Genomic DNA, 17260 nt, shown 5'->3' with positions numbered 1-17260 from the left:
GACTGATTTCAGTTATTTTTTCCAAAGGGTGTGCAACCAAATATTAAGTTAAGGGTGCCAATAATTTTGTCCAGCCCATTGTTGGAGTTTGGTGTGACTTTATGTCCAATTTGCTTTTTTTCCTCCTTTTTTGGTTTAGTTCCAACACACAACAGGAATAAACATGTATATAGCATGTGAGAGAGATAGAGAGTGATAGGTGGTCACTTACTGGTTGTGTACATACAGTTTCTACAAACATGGACATACATAAATCGATCTTTAGTGACACTATTTAAATGGAAACAAGCAGTCATTCCCCACTGCTAAAAAGAGTCTGGAGCAGGTTATACAGGCAACTGGAAAAGCTTAGGTGTGGTTAATAACAATATTGTCATTTTGTGCCATATAAAAGGTGTGCTTCCCATTAAAATAAGTCAATTCCTGGTCACAGATGAAGATAGAGTGATTTTCCATCAAGAATGATTACTCATTTAAAATCTTAATACAACCCTTTAAAATAGAAAAGTAAGATTGACAAGGTGTTTACTTACTGTATGTAAACTGCCTATGCCTCCCCTGCAAACACCAATTGTTTTTTATTATTGTGCAAATGAACAAATAATGCAATTGCCTGGAAGTTCTAATGCAGTCCACATGCCATGCTAATAGAATAAAATAACACCATTAGTGATCAATTAAACGGCACAGAGCCCTCTGGGAAACACTCTTGCCCTGCTGCCAAGGCCCCTCATACTGGCATTTATAAGACAGAAGAATTTCAGGCACTATAACATTTTTTTTCCAGGAAAAAAACTACTTTCACATACACTTCACATGGAAATTGGATTTTATGGGCTGAGATGCTGCCACTTTAAAGAGTCCAGGTATAATAACAGCAGCGGCTGAGAAATCATGCCTAAACAAACAATAGGACAATTTTTAGAAACACTTAACTTCCTCTCTGAGGAAAAACAAATACGCTCCGCTTTGCTAGCAAACACATATTCTATTACTTCCAATGTAAGGTGATTTATTTTTTCAATTACTTTAGAGCATTTTTCTGGTGGAGTTTTTTCTATGCTGTAATTTATTTCTGGATCCCATCACAATTTCTATTTTTATTGATGGTTTGAAGAGCATCATGCTCAAAGAAGTTATGCAGGGGGAGATATAACTATGGCCATTTTATAACTGTGCCCATCGTGTTGATATACAATGCCATCAGTGTCCTGCTCCAGTCCCTGGTCCTCTTCCTGCTTCTGTGGGTTGGCATGTCACGCTGCATCTCAGCTAATCGCAGGCCACAGGGATGGCCCGCCTCAGCTTTAGGCTGAATGTCATGTATTGAGCCCTGGCCCCGATTATCTTCCTGGTTTCCGGGCCCAATATGTCACAATGCTGCTCAGCCTATCCAAAAGACACATTTATCGGTTGTGAGATATAAAAAATAAGCCTTCTAACAGCCCCATATACAGAAAAATAAGAAAGTTATAGGGGTCAGAATAGGACAATTTAAATATACTTATTTTGTTAAAAAAGTTTAAGGAGTACAATAATGCATGTAAACATAACTATTATTTTCCAAGTAAAAAAGAAACAAAGGAGGCACAGTTCACTAATACAATTTACAAGGAGAACTTGCATGAATGACATTCAAACAAAAAAAATAGGATGGTATAGGTGGTGCAGGGACAAGAAGGTAGATGAAATCAATGACAGTAAATAAGAAATGAAAGTCCCGCACTCACCGTGTCCATCACAAATTCAATGAAGGCACATGGAGAGGAAGGAGGTGGAGGAGATAGACGGGGGCTCAGAGGCAACAACGTTGCCTCTGAGCCCCTGTCTATCTCCTCCACCTCCTTCCTCTCCATGTGCCTTCATTGAGTTTGCGATGGACACGGTGAGTGCTGGATTTTCATATCTTATTTACTGTCATAAGTATTATTTTACTCGTCAGTTTAATGGTAAAGTGCACTGCGTAAAAATTAAAACTCTACAAAAGCTGCAAAACTGCAGTTTTCTTTTGAATTTTAAATAACCTTTTGGTTGTGCCATAAAATATTATGGTAAAATAAAAGGCGTCATTACGATTGGTCCCACAAAAAACAAGCTCCTTTTGGCTCTGTGGATGGAAATTAGGAAATAGTTTGGGTTGGTCTGAAATCATGAAACCAGGTTGTCTCGTGGTTGATTTATCTTTCGGCACAAATTCTGGTGCACATTCTGGCACAGACACAATTGTGGCACATGCATCACAATTTTGCTACACCACCCGAAAAAACAAACACAAAAAAAAAAAAAACAGTTTAGAACACAATAGTAAATCAGGGCCATTGGGCAGTAAAATAGAGATTGCAGCTTACCCATATAGGCAATTTTGTAAGTCAAGCATTTGACCATAATCCTATAGTATGAGACAGAAGGCAACAACATGGTAGTTTGCATTTAAGATTAATTTACGTGGTTTAAATTTCCTTGTGGACTCCAACATTTAGAAGTCTGTGTGAAACTCGCACCTGCCATAGATTTCTGCGACATGGATTTTTACTGTAAATTTTAATCGAGAAAAAAGGAACGAGAAGTGCATATTCCCTTACCTTTATTTCCTAACGTCAAATGTAGAAGCCAGTTTGATGTTTCAGATAAATTCCATCTTTTCCTCTTCACCCTTTGCCATTTCTACAGTACATTCACAACTATTGCTTTTACAGTCTACAGTACATTATTTTTTACAGTCTATATAACTATTTCTGTTTTTGTTTTGGGTGAAGAAGACAAGTTGCACATATTTTGTATTATGTTTATTAAAGCGCACATCTGATGATGGCTCCCAAGGATATGTCTTTAAATTTCGCTGCACTTTCCAAGCCTGGGACTCACACGAGGCTTCAGTGGTCAGAAAATGGATTTACCAGAAGTCCTATAGACTTTCATGGGACTTCTGTCAAATCAGTATGCTGATCACTGAAGCCTCACGCAAGTCTCAGAAATTTAAAGACATATCCTGCCACAGGAGCCATCATCACATGTACATTTTAAGTTTTCTAAAAGACCATGCAAATATAAAACAGAAACAGGTCAGCTGATAACCACGTTCCAGATGGAACAGAGGTAATTTTCAGTGCTGGACACTGGGTATCTAGATAGGTTACTAGACACTGAGCACACAGAAGTTACATTCAGAGGGAGCTGTTCTTGGTCCTGAAACTGTAAATTTTGTTCTGCATGCTGGGGAGAGTCGTTTTGACCCTTGTCCCACATATGTTCAAACCTGCACTGAAAAAAAAAAAACTTTTAAGGACAAAGTATCATGCTGCCTCTTCTCCAGAAATATTAGGAGGCTATGAACTTAAGAAGATATCCTAATAAGTCATAGATCCTCATTATATGAAAGCAAATCATGGGGTTGTGTATGTATTTTGGCACACAAAATAAAGTTATCCTTCTATTATAGGGATTGTTCCTCTACATATTCTTGAACACATTTTTTTTTATAAAAAGCTTAATAGTATTGTGGTGGCCCAGCGCAATCTGTACAAGCTGCTATGCTGAATGTAGTCGAGTGGCTGAAGTGAATATAAGGTTTGCATATCAGTATAGTGTGAATAACATATGCTGAAGGCCTGTGTTTTCTACACTGAATATATGTTTTCTGGCCATGACATACATACACTCCATCTCACAGCATGCAGGAGGTTTAAACTTGCTAAGTTTGTTTCACATTGCGATAGACAAAAGTGTATTTATCTGTATAATGGAGTCAGAATCTAGTCACATGTAAATCTTCTAGCTAATACTTGCACGAATTGTCCGAACTGCACCTCTCAGCTGGGAAGATGTGCTCCCAGTTTTGGCTCTCTTTAGTTAGACGTGTCCTAACTTTATTTTCCAAGGCTTTGTGTTGGGAAACAGCTCATATTGGTGTGTGGGGACACAGAGTAGGAAATAAGAACTGTTTATGAGTTGGGACCAAGTCAGCATAGGAACAGCAGACCCAGGGAATTGGTGAGTAACCACCATTTGTAGCAAGCCTGACCTCTTTAGAAAAGAAAATGTATTTGTAACTCTGGACATGTCCTTTAATCAGAAGTGGGATTTGGGTGGTTCTCCTTGGTTTAGAAGAGCAAGTTGTTAAAATTACAGCTCTTCTGTCAAACTGGAGAGAAACAATGGCCCTGACCTGGTTATTTCATGGCACGCCATCTATTTACAGGACCCGCTGACTGAAAGCCTTGTGATTTGAAACAGCTTTTCAGCTTTTCACTCTGCCGTTCATGCTCCTCTCTGTGCCAACTTCAGGTCATCTCTAAATATTAACTGTGAGCAGAGAGGAGACAGCGCTATGTACTTATAATTTGGCCAGTATTGCCTGTGTTAGTATTGCTGCTAGTTAATTGTAGAAGGACACTAAGTCATGTGCTGGTAGGTGGTGGTGGGGATAAAGTTTCTGGAATTGGTGTGCAAAGCTGAAGAAGGTGGGCTGGCTACATAGATATAAAGGGGTAGGAGGCAGGACTAAGCTGTCCCATCTTATTACAGACTGAGTAGCTAGGTTCAGTAGTTCAGAACTCCAGGTAGGCTAACTCTGTTTCTACTGCATTCCTCTCCCTGATACCTAGTTAATCCTGCTGTCAGGTTAGTCAAAATGGCTTATTTTTATTAATTCTTATGTTTATTTTGTGTCCCCTACCTCTTGGCACCTCACTGTCCCTCATGAAGCCTATTTACCTTCTGTGTGCTTCTCTTACCACCAGGCACGTTGTTTCTCTTGATAGCGCCTCCCTAGTGCTCCTATAGCCTTCAGGCACCTTACTGCATTTAGAACTGCTTTTCATCAACCAAGCACCTCGCTGCCTCTACTTAAGTCTTGTTACTGACCAGGCTATTTCTTGGTCCTGGTAGTGCCTACCTGCCTACAAAAGTGCTCTAATGATGCATCTACACCAACCAGGTGCCTTTTTAGCACCTACCTAGCCACCATGTGCCTCTCTGTCCCTTATAGTGCCTCCTCAGCACCTTTATAGTTGCTCTGTCCCTTCAAGTTGCTCTGTTCCTTATATTGAAGCAAAAACTCCCAGTATACCCTTATCGTAGATTAGGCCATACTAGGAGGAGCTGCAGTTTTATAGTGTAAAACTTCTGTAATATGCTTTAACTTGACTTAAAATTAGGGAACTAGGGAACCTGTGAAATGTGTATCCCCTCACCTTTAAAGCAGTTTTACTATGACCAGAAATAGGTTCCAATCTGATGCATCATGTGAAATGAATCATATTTCCATTGTACTAATCCCCCATATGCCTACATTGTTTTTCCCTGTTGCCCTTGGTTACAAGCATCTTAGGGCATCCACTGAGATCGTCAGGCATGCTTAGTTTAGCTACATATTGCTTGTTAGTCTCTACTGTGAAAGTAAACAAGAGGGATTGTGGGAAAGTGTGCCCTCTGTTGCCTGGCGATATCAGGGTCATAGTTCAGGAAAGAAACCAGGAAGTGATCAGATCCACAGGGAAGAAAGACTTTACAAGGATGGAGGTAATTTAATCCAAAAAAACATCACATTTGTCCTCCTTAACATATATGTATGTGGTACACATCGAATGTTATCAACATTGCTTGGTAACGAAAAGTCCTAGCTTAAAAAAAAAAAATAATAATAATAGTAAAATGATGTAAACAATTTAATGTATAACCCAACACATAAATTATACATTTATACCAATATAAATGTGCAATGACATCCAACATTGCTGAAAATATATATTTATTTACTCATAGTATTTAGGAAAAGCTAAGCTAGTTGCATTATGGCAGAATAAATACATATGTTTTACATAATTTTCACATATCTTTGGATGACACAATTTTTCCCCCTTCATATATTTATGACCAGTTTAGAAATAGATAGGGACAGACTGTTCGTAAGCCCTTAGCATATCTACGGTATTATCTATTCACAACAGTTTCTAAGCTGTGGTGCAGGGTCAGGAGGGTTTAACACCATTTTACGAGCCGGCAGACGGGTAATGTCACTGTTCCATACAGTATTCTAGAACAAGGACTTGACAGCTGTATGTATATGCTGCAAATGGCTGTGTACAACTATACAAGTCAGCGATTCACTTAGAATTCTGAACATTTACCAATGTTTCCTACAGACAATAAACCCACAAAAACAAATGGTCAAATGTGAATGATAATAACAATGAATTATTCATAGAGTATCTGCAGACTGAATCAAGATTTAATGTGTACTTCACAATACAAAATAATGGCATGAAAGTGGTTACCAATCCTTTTCAAGCTTATGAAAAGACAGCCGTGTTCTAAACAATCACAATTTATTTGCTTTGAATGGACAGAATAGGAAAAGAAATCTATATAGCATGTCACATATTTATACATAAACAAGCGCGCAGGACAATCCGCCATTAATTATTTATGCCTTCAACAGATTCGTCCTGTCAGGTTTTGCTTTTATTGGAAAAATATAATATACTTGCCTCAGACCGGCTAAGGCTCCTATCATCTCTGGATAAATAACACATTAAATGGCACGGAGATGAGGAATCTGTTTATTGGCTTAGAGTTATAGAGAATAATAGGCAATTTTAGCAATGTGATTACATTTATCTATAGACGATACTGCTAACACCACATAGGTTTAAAGGAGCGCTTGATGCTCACAGACATGTTAAGTGTGATCTCTATTCCCAATGCAATTGAATTTGTGGTGATAAAGAAAGCATCTAGAGCATCTCGGCTGAATACATAGTTATAGATAAGAAAATATCCCAAAAGCCAGGCTTAAACTTGAGCGCTTCTCCAAATGTTCAAATATTACTTCCATCAAATATTACTTTCTATCACATAATAGAGTTTTTCTTTCTATAGCCTTATTCCAAGGGCATATATACCGTGAAGGCAGCCATTGTGACTACTACAGAGCCCCTGGAGGAAGGGGGCCAAGTCCAGGTTAGTAGCTTTTTTAATTGTCATAGGTAGTTACAGCCAGGGCAGCTCCTATATTGGCCAACAAGCAGTAGTTAGTATTCAATAGCACCAGAAGTCCTATTTTTTTTTTTATCTCGGCTATGAAGCCCTATCATCTTTAGTTAAAGGGGTACTCCACCCCTAGACATCTTATCCCCAATCCAAAGGATAGGGGATAAGATGTCTGATCGCGGGGTCCCGCCTCCGGGGACCCCCGCAATACTGCATGCGGCACCCACCTGTTTCTTGCCCGGAAGCGCTGGAGGGTCTGGGTCTCAACCACGGGAACGGAAGTCTGTGACGTCATGACTCCGCCCCCGTGTGACGTCACTTCCCGTCCCCTCAATGCAAGTCTATGGGAGGGGGCGTGACAGGGGCGGGGTCGTGATGTCACGGACTTCCGTTCCCGTGGTCGCGACCCAGACCCTCCAGCACTTCCGGACAAGAAACAGGTGGGTGCCGCATGCAATATTGCGGGGGTCCCCAGCGGCGGGACCCCCGCGATCAGACATCTTATCCCCTATCCTTTGGATAGGAGATAAGATGTCTAGGGGGGGAGTACCCCTTTAAACCCTCAAGCCTGATACAACCATTATGAAAACTTATCCTGGTTTAGTATTGAAGGCTTGCCAACTTTCCTTAGTTTTTTTTAAATCAAACTAAACATTTACATACATAGGGAGCAAAGGCAATGCTTAAAAGCAAAAATAAAATACTTGAGGCTACAAACCTGTCCAAAGAAGAAAAAGCAAAATGAAACCCTTACTAGTGTACTTCGGCTGCATCTCCTGGTACCCCGCTAGGCCAGCTGTGATGATGTCAAGAGTTGTAAATCCCACCGAGTATCACCCACTCTGATGAGTTATAAGTCAGGGAAAGTGGGTGGCATTGTGCTCCACTTCCCATCTGGCCGAGAGATCAGAACATTCCTCTCCATAGACTTCTAGGCAGAGAAATGGTTGGATCTCTCAGCCGGCCAGTGAGCTGTGAGCAATGTGGCCCGCTTTCACGGCTAATACCTAACGTTCGCAGCATGTCTCCGAAGTAAGTCTTGGTGCGAACAACAGCTCAATAGTTGTTTTTAATAACAGTAATGCTTTAACATAAACCACTTGAGAACGGGTCATCTCAAATTATCAAAGAGTGCAGCTTGCTTTGCGTCTACAGGCATGCTTATTTTTTATTTTGTTTTCACATTAACTGAAGAGATGTCTTTAGTTGTTTTAAATAACTTGATATCTAACACAGTCACACACAGGTTCATCCATCACAATACAGGGTCATAACTTACCTTTTTGGAATCCCCACTTGTTAGAACTTTTTTACTTGAGAATCCAGTTTAATTCAACTGAGGTTTGACTCTATTTCCCAAAATAACCTGCAACAATGACAATTAAAAATTATTTATGTTAGGTAAAAAATTAAATTATGTTAAACATTATATTACATTGTTTTTGTTTTTCTGTTTGTTTTTTAAGAAATAAGATTACCTGTTAAGAGAATGTAATTTATAAACTATACAGTGCAACCACTACAACGGTTAGGTAAAATATAATTCCATTCCTTTCTTTTCATGTAGTTTAAACCCTGCAGCTGCTACTATAATGCATTCAGTTTAAAAAATAATTACATTTTTATATTATTTTGTAGCCTTTTATATCCTTATTACAATGCTGTGGCATAAATCTTCATATTTGGTTGTATATTTGCACTTTTTGCACCCTTTAACCCTCATAAGCACACCCTTCATGCGTAACAATCACACCCATTTCAAATAAGTTTCACACCCACGGGACTATTCAGGATCTACTTTCTCCTCAATGACATCATTATGGGACTACTCTCAATGACATCATTATGGGCCTTTGTTCAGAGCAGGATATGGGCCTGCTGTCCTTTCAATTGCTAATCTGATAGAGGAGCTAGACACTGATCCTTCATTCCTCTTCCTTGACAATCTGTTCTGGACTGCCAGCCCACCATTAACTGTGAAGAATTTGCAAATAAAGGAGCATTGGGACCCATCAAACAAGATCAGGTAGTCACAAGACTATATTGTATAGCCATAACAGTGGCTATCCACAGATGCTGAGTCCTTACTCTCAGATCTCTCTCTACTGTCACAACATTTTGGAGTCCACATCTCCCTTTCTATTGCACATGGTCTTCTCAGTCATGAATGTAGCTTCTGAAACATTATGGCAGAAGATACTGAGAGTGAGTACCCAACATCTCTAGATACCTAGCTACTGTAGTTATGACTTGTCAGGATCCGGACTGATATGAGGGTAGGATACGGGTAGTGGATCTTCTGTGTCAGTGAGGCGATGACGTGAGCCGAACCAGGGGACCGGTGCTAAGAAGTTACTGGTTTTCACCAGAGACTGCCGCAATGCGGGATGGACTTGCTGCGGTGGTAACTCCCAGGTCGTATCCCCTGATAGCGACTCCACCTCACTGACAGCTGAGAAAGGCGTGGTACACAAGGACAAGGCGAAGGCAAGGTCAGACGTAGCAAGAGATCAAGGCAGGCGGCAAATGTTCGTAGTCAGGGGCAACGGCAAAGGGTCTGGATACACAGGCTAGGGATACAGAAAACGCTTTCTCAGGGCACTATGGCAACAAGATCCGGCAAGAACAGGAAGGGGAAGGTTTTTTTTTATATGTTTTGGACTGATTGGGCCAGGCACCAATTAATGGTGCACTGGCCCTTTAAATCTCAGCAAGTTGGCGCGCGCGTGCCCTAAAGAGCGGGGCCGCGCGCGCCGGGAGGAAGTAGCAGCGGGAAGACGGTGAGTGACTTGGGATGCGATCCGTGAGCGGGGACGTCCCGCCACGCGGATCGCATCTCCGCCGCTGACAGGGGGACAGCGCTATTGGTCAGGAGCAGTGACCGGAGCGCTGTTAGAGGGAGGACACCGCGAGCGCTCCAGGGAAGCAGCGGGACCCAGAGCGCTCGCCGTTACATGACTATACATATATGACCGTGACTGTGAATACAACAAGCAAAGCTACAATCTCACATACATCATGTGAATACTGCCCTATGGGGTAAAACCTTGTTTAGTTCTGTCATCTATTTTATGACGGATAATAGAGATATTGGTCTGGAGAAGAGCTCCTTAACAGGTTCTAGTAGCCTGCAGAGTTGGCTGGGATCATCTCAGATGTGTCACTGTGCCTAAAAATTTCAATATAGGGATATGTTGGCACTTCCATGGAATCTGCGGTGGTGCACGAGGTAGGGAAAAGCCAAAGGTAGAAGAAAGATGATACCCAGCACTTACCATTAATGCACAGTGAAGATTTATTATGCCATAGGGTAGCACAATGATGCGTTTCGGCATGGGAGCCTTCCTCAGCTGTCTGCCTAGGCATAATAAATGTTCACTGTGCATTACTGGTAAGTGCTGGGTATCATCTTTCTACTTACTATGCCTAAAAAGGCATTGTCATGCTAATCATACCCCCAAAATGAATTATTATGTTTAATATGTGTAAGAGCATCATGTCTGCCATTTTGTGTATAATCTAAGTAGGCCACAATTCTGAAGTTTCATCTCTACAAAAAGTGCCAGCCTGAGAGAATGATTCTTGTCTTCTTAGATATTTATGGCTGTTTGGATAAGACAAGATAAGGGGGCCAGTTACATTCTCTAGACATTCACACATCAGTTAATTACTTATATGTGTCACCCCTATTAAATTATGGCTCCATCCGTCAAGTGTGGAATGTGGGTTTAACCCCTTAAAGACACAGGGCGTATCCATACGCCCCCGTTTCCAAGTCCTTAAGGACACAGGGCGTATGGATACGCCCTGCGCATTTCCGGCCCCAGCCGCTAGCTGGAGCGGAGCCGGTGCCGGATGCCTGCTGAAATCGTCCAGCAGGCATCCCGGCATATCGCCCAGGGGGGTCATTATGTCCAATTATGACAATTCAGTCCAGCGATCTGCGGCGGATTCCGGGTCAATCGAGTCTCCAGTGACCCGGTGACCCGGAGTCTCTGACGGCCCCGAACAGCCATAGCCAGCAGGGGTGAGGTGGCACTGGTGCCACCTCACGATCGCCCTGATTCGTCGGCCGGGAAACCAATCAGGGCGGCCTGCTGCGGGTGTCACTCCCGCAACCCACTCCCGGCCGACCAATCAGGGCGCCTGCTGCGGGTGTCACTCCCGCAACCCACTCCGCCCCTCTTCCGGAGGACGTGAGTGGTTGCGGGAAGAAGACCCCAGGAGTTGGGATCAGGGCCCCAGGAGTGACAGCGGCGGCGGGACTGACCTGCGCGGCAGAGGCGTGGATCTGCAGTTGGAGGTGAGTGACAGCCTCCTGCTGTTGCTTAGCAACAGCTCCCAGCATGCAAAAAGGGCATGCTGGGAGCTGTAGTTATGCAACAGCAGGAGGCAGACCACCACAACTCCCAGCATTCCCTTATGGGCATGATGGGACTTATGGTTTTGCAACAGCTGGAGGCATATTTTTTCTATGGAAAAGTGTAGCTTCAGTTGTTGTATAACTACAACTCTGCTAGTTGCATAACTACAACTCCAAGCATGCCGTTGGCTGTCGGTGACTGCTGAGAGTTGTAGTTTTGCAACAGCTGGAGGCACACTGGTAGTGAAACACTGAGTTAAGTAGCAAACCAGTGTGCCTCCAGCTGTTGCATAAATACAATCCCCAGCCAAAGTAGTATGCCTCCAGCTGTTGCATAACTACAAGTCCCAGCATGCCCTTCCGCTGTCCGCACATGCTGGGGGTTGTAGCTTTTGCAACAGCTGAAGGCACACTGGTTGCAAAACACTGAGTTTGTTACCAAACTCGGTGTTTCACAACCAGTGTGCCTCCAGCTGTTGCAAAAATACAACTCCCAGCAGGCACTGATAGATCGTACATGCTGGGAGTTGTAGTTTTGCAACAGCTGGAGGTATTTCCCCCCCCCCCCAATGTGAATGTACAGGGTACACTCACATGGGCGGAGGTTTACAGTAAGTATCCAGCTGCAAGTTTGAGCTGCGGCAAATTTTCTGCCAGCGAGAAACTACTGTGAACCCCCGCCCGTGCGACTGTACCCTAAAAACACTACAATACACTAACACAAAATAAAATAAAAAGTAAAAAACACTACATATACACATACTCCTACACAGCCCCCCTCCCCAATAAAAATGAAAAATGTCTGGTACGCCACTGTTTCCAAAATGGAGCCTCCAGCTGTTGCAAAATAACTACTCCCAGTATTGCCAGATAGCCACTGACTGTCCAGGCATGCTGGGAGTTTTGCAACAGCTGGAGGCACCCTGTTTGGGAATCACTGGCGTAGAATATCCCTATGTCCACCCCTATGCAAATCCCTAATTTAGGCCTCAAATGCGCAGGGCGCTCTCACTTTGGAGCCCTGTCGTATTTCAAGGCAACAGTTAAGGGTCACATATGGGGTATCGCCGTACTTGGGAGAAATTGTGTTACAAAGTTTGGGGGGTATTACCCTTTTTAAAAATGTAACATTTTTGGGAAACCAAGCATTTTAGGTAAAAAAATATTTTTTTTTTACATATGCAAAAGTCGTGAATCACCTGTGGGGTATTAAGGTTCACATTACCCCTTGTTACGTTCCCCGAGGGGTCTAGTTTCCAAAATGGTATGCCATGTGTTTTTTTTTTTTTTTTTTTTGCTGTTCTGGCACCATAGGGGCTTCCTAAATGCGGCATGCCCCCAGAGCAAAACTTGCTTTCAAAAAAGCCAAATGTGACTCCTTCTCTTCTGAGACCTGTAGTGCGCCAGCAGAGCACTTTTCACCCCCATATGGGGTGTTTTCTGAATCGGGAGAAATTTGGCTTTTGGGGGGAATTTTCTGCTTTAACCCTTTGTAAAAATGTAAATTTTTTGGGAAACCAAGCATTTTAGGTAAAAATTATTTTTTACGTATGCAAAAGTTGTGAAACCCCTGTGGGGTATTAAGGTTCACTTTACCCCTTGTTACATTCCCCAAGGGGTCTAGTATCCAAAACGGTATGCCATGTGTTTTTTTTTGCTGTTTTGGCACCCTAGGGGCTTCCTAAAGGTGACATGCCCCCCAAAAACCATTTCAGAAAAATGTTCTCTCCAAAATCCCCTTGTCGCTCCTTCCCTTCTGAGCCCTCTACTGCGCCCGCTGAAAACTTTACATAGACATATGAGGTATGTGCTTACTCAAGAGAAATTGGGTTACAAATGTAAGTAAAAATTTTCTCCTTTTACCCCTTGCAAAAATTCAAAAATTGGGTCTACAAGAACATGCGAGTGTAAAAAATGAAGATTTGGAATTTTCTCCTTCACTTTGCTGCTATTCCTGTGAAACACCTAAAGGGTTAAAACACTGACTGAATGTCATTTTGAATACTTTGGGGGGTGTAGTTTTTGTAATGGGGTCATTTATGGGGTATTTATAATATGAAGACCTTTCAAATCCACTTCAAAACTGAACTGGTCCCTGAAAAATATTGAATTTTAAAATTTTGTGAAAAATTGGAAAATTGCTGCGGAACTTTGAAGCCCTCTGGTGTCTTCCAAAAGTAAAAACACATCAATTTTATGATGCAAACATAAAGTAGACATATCGTATATGTGAACCAAAAAGAAATGTAATTTGAATATCCATTTTCCTTACAAGCAGAGAGCTTCAAAATTAGAAAAATGCTAAATTTTCAATTTCTTCATCAAATTTTGGGATTTTTCACCAAGAAAGGGTGCAAGTTACCACAAAATTTTACCACTATGTTAAAGTAGAATATGTCACGAAAAAACATTCTCGGAATCAGAATGATAAGTAAAAGCATTCCAGAGTTATTAATGTTTATAGTGACAGTGGTCAGATGTTCAAAAAATGCTCTGGTCCTTAAGGTGAAAAAGGGCTTGGTCCTTAAGGGGTTAAAATCAGTTATTGACAGTTAACCCTTAATGGTAATGATGCTTATTGCTTATGCAATAATACCACCTAGCGTATGAGTAGTTGACATTACACCGACAGGAAAGGCATTATGGGTAATATGCTCAATGCATTCTGGGTATTATAGTGATGTCATAGTCATTACCATATGTACAAGCCCAACCTACATTCATTGGGGAATTCCAATTTAGGAGGGTGTGTCTAACTAATTAAAAAGTCTGGTAAACCCGATGTTAGGTAGACCGAGGAGGGTACTGAACTGGACTGGGCTGTAGGCTGTAGAGAGCACACAAAGACACAGGAAAGAGGTCCAACCAGGTGGGAAAGCCATGTGATATTCCAGCAGACGGACTGATCACACAGTACCAGACCAATGGCTATCCATGACGATGAGATAGACCGTTCAGTGTTCCTAAGAGCCGAAGCAAGGTTCTTACATAGACTTGGTAAGAGACACAAAAATTAAGACCCATTTTGATAATGTGGATGGAATTATACCATTTAGATTGGCAAATAAATTATTTAAATAAAATAATTAATTATCTCCATATTGAGATTATAGTTTTAGGATATTGTGAGATTTCATTCTACCTGCAGAAGAATCAAGACTCATAATCTAGCAAAGCATTAAATAATTGCTTAGACATTGATAGAATTCCTACTCGCCAAACTAAGTGTTCTAAGTATATTTCCCACACAAGAAACTTGTTTCAAGTTCTTCCTCCTAAAATAGAGTCTAGCGAGATCATAAAACTCTGCTATTTGTCTTAATTTCTTACCAAGAACATGTATATAAAATAGTCCAGAATGGGGTGGAAGTATATAAAATGTCTTGCATGTTTTTATCCTTAGTTGGATTTTCTCATTCATAGAATCATGTGATTTGTAGTGGTTGGAAGGGGGCAGGGAGTGTATTTAGCATTCCATATTGATGTCTATAATTAGATATTGTCCATCTTAATATCATGAGGTTCCTCTGGATAGAGTGGTATGTAACCTTTTTCTTATATGATATTCCTTACCTAGTAGCTTTTGTTTTATTTTAACAAGTTACTTACTACTCACATGTATTGCTTGTAATGTTTACTAATATATCTGATTGATATTCATTTACATATATCATTGTGTTTGTTACGCATTTATGTTCACAACCTTATAACCAATAAATCTGCATACTTTTATAATACCTGTGTATTATTGTATATTGCAAAACTACATCCTTAAAGCGTACCTGTCATAGTGCAAAAAAAAAGAAAAAAAAGTGATATGTTACTCATGACCCAATCCTGATCATGTGCATATAATTTTTATGTGTCTCGGACATATATACCCAGAGATGTAAGCATTTATCTGCTGGTGAGTTACTTTTTCATTGTGCAGGCTGGAGGGGGCGTGTCAGTCTGTCTCCCTCACAGGAGCAAGCCTGGGCAGTAAGCCAATCAGTACTCTCTACTCTGTAACCCTTTCCTCTCTGGTTTTATGCTGTGTCATGTGTCAGAGGAAGATACTTGGAGCTTGCCTGCAGTAATCAGAAGACATTATGGTGAATTCATAACAGGATAAAATGTATAAATATAAGAATAGATCTTTATAAAATTAGTGCAAGGATTTTTTAGATAAAAAGTACAGCATTTTTATGAATACATGTTATATCTGTTTTATCTTCTCCTAGTAAAACTGGATGCTAATCAGCATAGCTGTCACTATGTGTGTCATTCATCTTTCACAGACTCCTGAATGTCTGATCAACTTCATTGTCATTCAGGAGTCCGAGAAAGCTTTGACTATTTCAGCATGCTGGGAGTTGTAGTTTAGTAACAACTGAAGCTGCATTGTTTGTAAATAACTGTGTTAGAGCGGTGTTGCCTCCAAGTGTTTTAAAACTACAGCTCCCAGCATGTCCACACATACTTTATCTGTAGTTTTGCATACAAATAGAAATCTCCTATACAGGATACCGGTATGCTTTACGGCCGGTATCCAGTAGGTTGTAAAATCTAGACTAGTCTGTCTGGCTAAAAGACAGACGACCCCTAGTAATGGCTATTTTGAGCTTGAATTTCAGGTGAAAATGTAATTTTTTTTAACAGGTGTATATTGTGAAATGTCATATTACAATGAGTCCTGCAATATATGAAAAGTTTTTAACAATGACAGTGCCTCTTTAAGCGTTAATGTCATCCCGTCATAAAAAGAACTTGTTCATAGCTGAAGAAATAGTCGGACTCAGATGTGAATTATATTGATTGGCTCTGTCTACAATTCACCAGGTCATAATTTTGATATTTTTAATAATTTTTTATTTTTTATAATCATTTTTATGACCATAATTCATAATTCATAATTGAGTTATTACCGCACGACAGAATTTAAGATGGCGATCTTTGAGCTGGTACAGTGGAGTGTTTGATCCCCTGTTGATTTTGTACATTTGCTCCCTGATAAAGTAATGATAAGTCCATAATTTTAATAGTAGGTTTATTTGAACAGCTTGAGAATGAATAACAAAACAAAACAGAAAATGCATTTCAAATAAGTTAGGAATTGTATTTGATCTCTTATCAGTCAGAAAGATTTCTGCCTCCCTGGTGCCTTGTATACAAGTAACAGGCTGAGATTAGGAGCACTCTCTTAAAGCCAGTGTTAAGTATCTCAGATTGTTACCTATAGAAAAAGACGCCTGTCTACAGAAGCAATAAATTAATCAGATTCCAAATTCTCCACCATGGCCAGGACCAAAGAGCTGTCCAAGGATGTCAGTGACAGTATTGTAGACCTACACAGTATTGTAGACCTACAAAAGGCTGGAATAGACTACAAGACCATCACCAAGCAGCGAGAAGTTTACAACACTTGGTGAGATTATTCACAAATGGAAAAACACACACACACACAAAAAAAAACAAAAAAACATCCATCTCTTTCGGTCAGGGGCTCCATGTAAGATCTCACCTTGTGGTGTTTCAATGATCATGAAAATGATGATCATCAGGAACCAGCCCAGAACTACACAGGAGGTTCTTGTCAATAATCTTAACTCCTTAAGGACTTAGGACGTATGAGTACGTCCTAAGTCCTGTCCCTGTCTATAACATAAGCGTCATAGCGGGATGGTCCCGGCGCCTATTCAAAGCCGGAACCCGATCGTTCATCCACACGCTATTAACCCTTCCGATGCGGCGCTCAAAACTGAGCACCGCATCGAAAGTGAAAGTAAATGCTTCCCGGCTGCTCAGTGAGGCTGATTGGGGTCATCGTGATAAAATTCCGATGCCCCGATGAGCTACCCGGAGAGAGGGTCCCTACCTTCTCCCGTCGGCGTCCCGGCTCTGATTGATTGCGCCATGCCTGAGTTA

General features: G+C 41.1%; 1 protein-coding gene across 3 annotated transcripts in view; it reads right to left on the bottom strand.

Moving 5' to 3' along the window:
* RALYL (RALY RNA binding protein like) overlaps positions 1 to 17260 on the bottom strand; it is a 738312-nt gene that overhangs the window by 522621 nt on the left and 198431 nt on the right. For all 3 annotated transcript variants that reach the window (XM_056522247.1, XM_056522245.1, XM_056522246.1), the window contains exon 2: positions 8270 to 8356. The gene's annotated coding sequence lies outside the window, so the exon portion shown is untranslated. The remainder of the gene's footprint in view (positions 1 to 8269; positions 8357 to 17260) is intronic.

Source organism: Hyla sarda, chromosome 5 (assembly GCF_029499605.1).
Source record: "Hyla sarda isolate aHylSar1 chromosome 5, aHylSar1.hap1, whole genome shotgun sequence".
NCBI classification, from domain to species: Eukaryota; Metazoa; Chordata; class Amphibia; order Anura; family Hylidae; genus Hyla; species Hyla sarda.
Note: the sequence above shows the minus strand (reverse complement) of the source record. Positions and strands in the feature narration are given on the sequence as shown.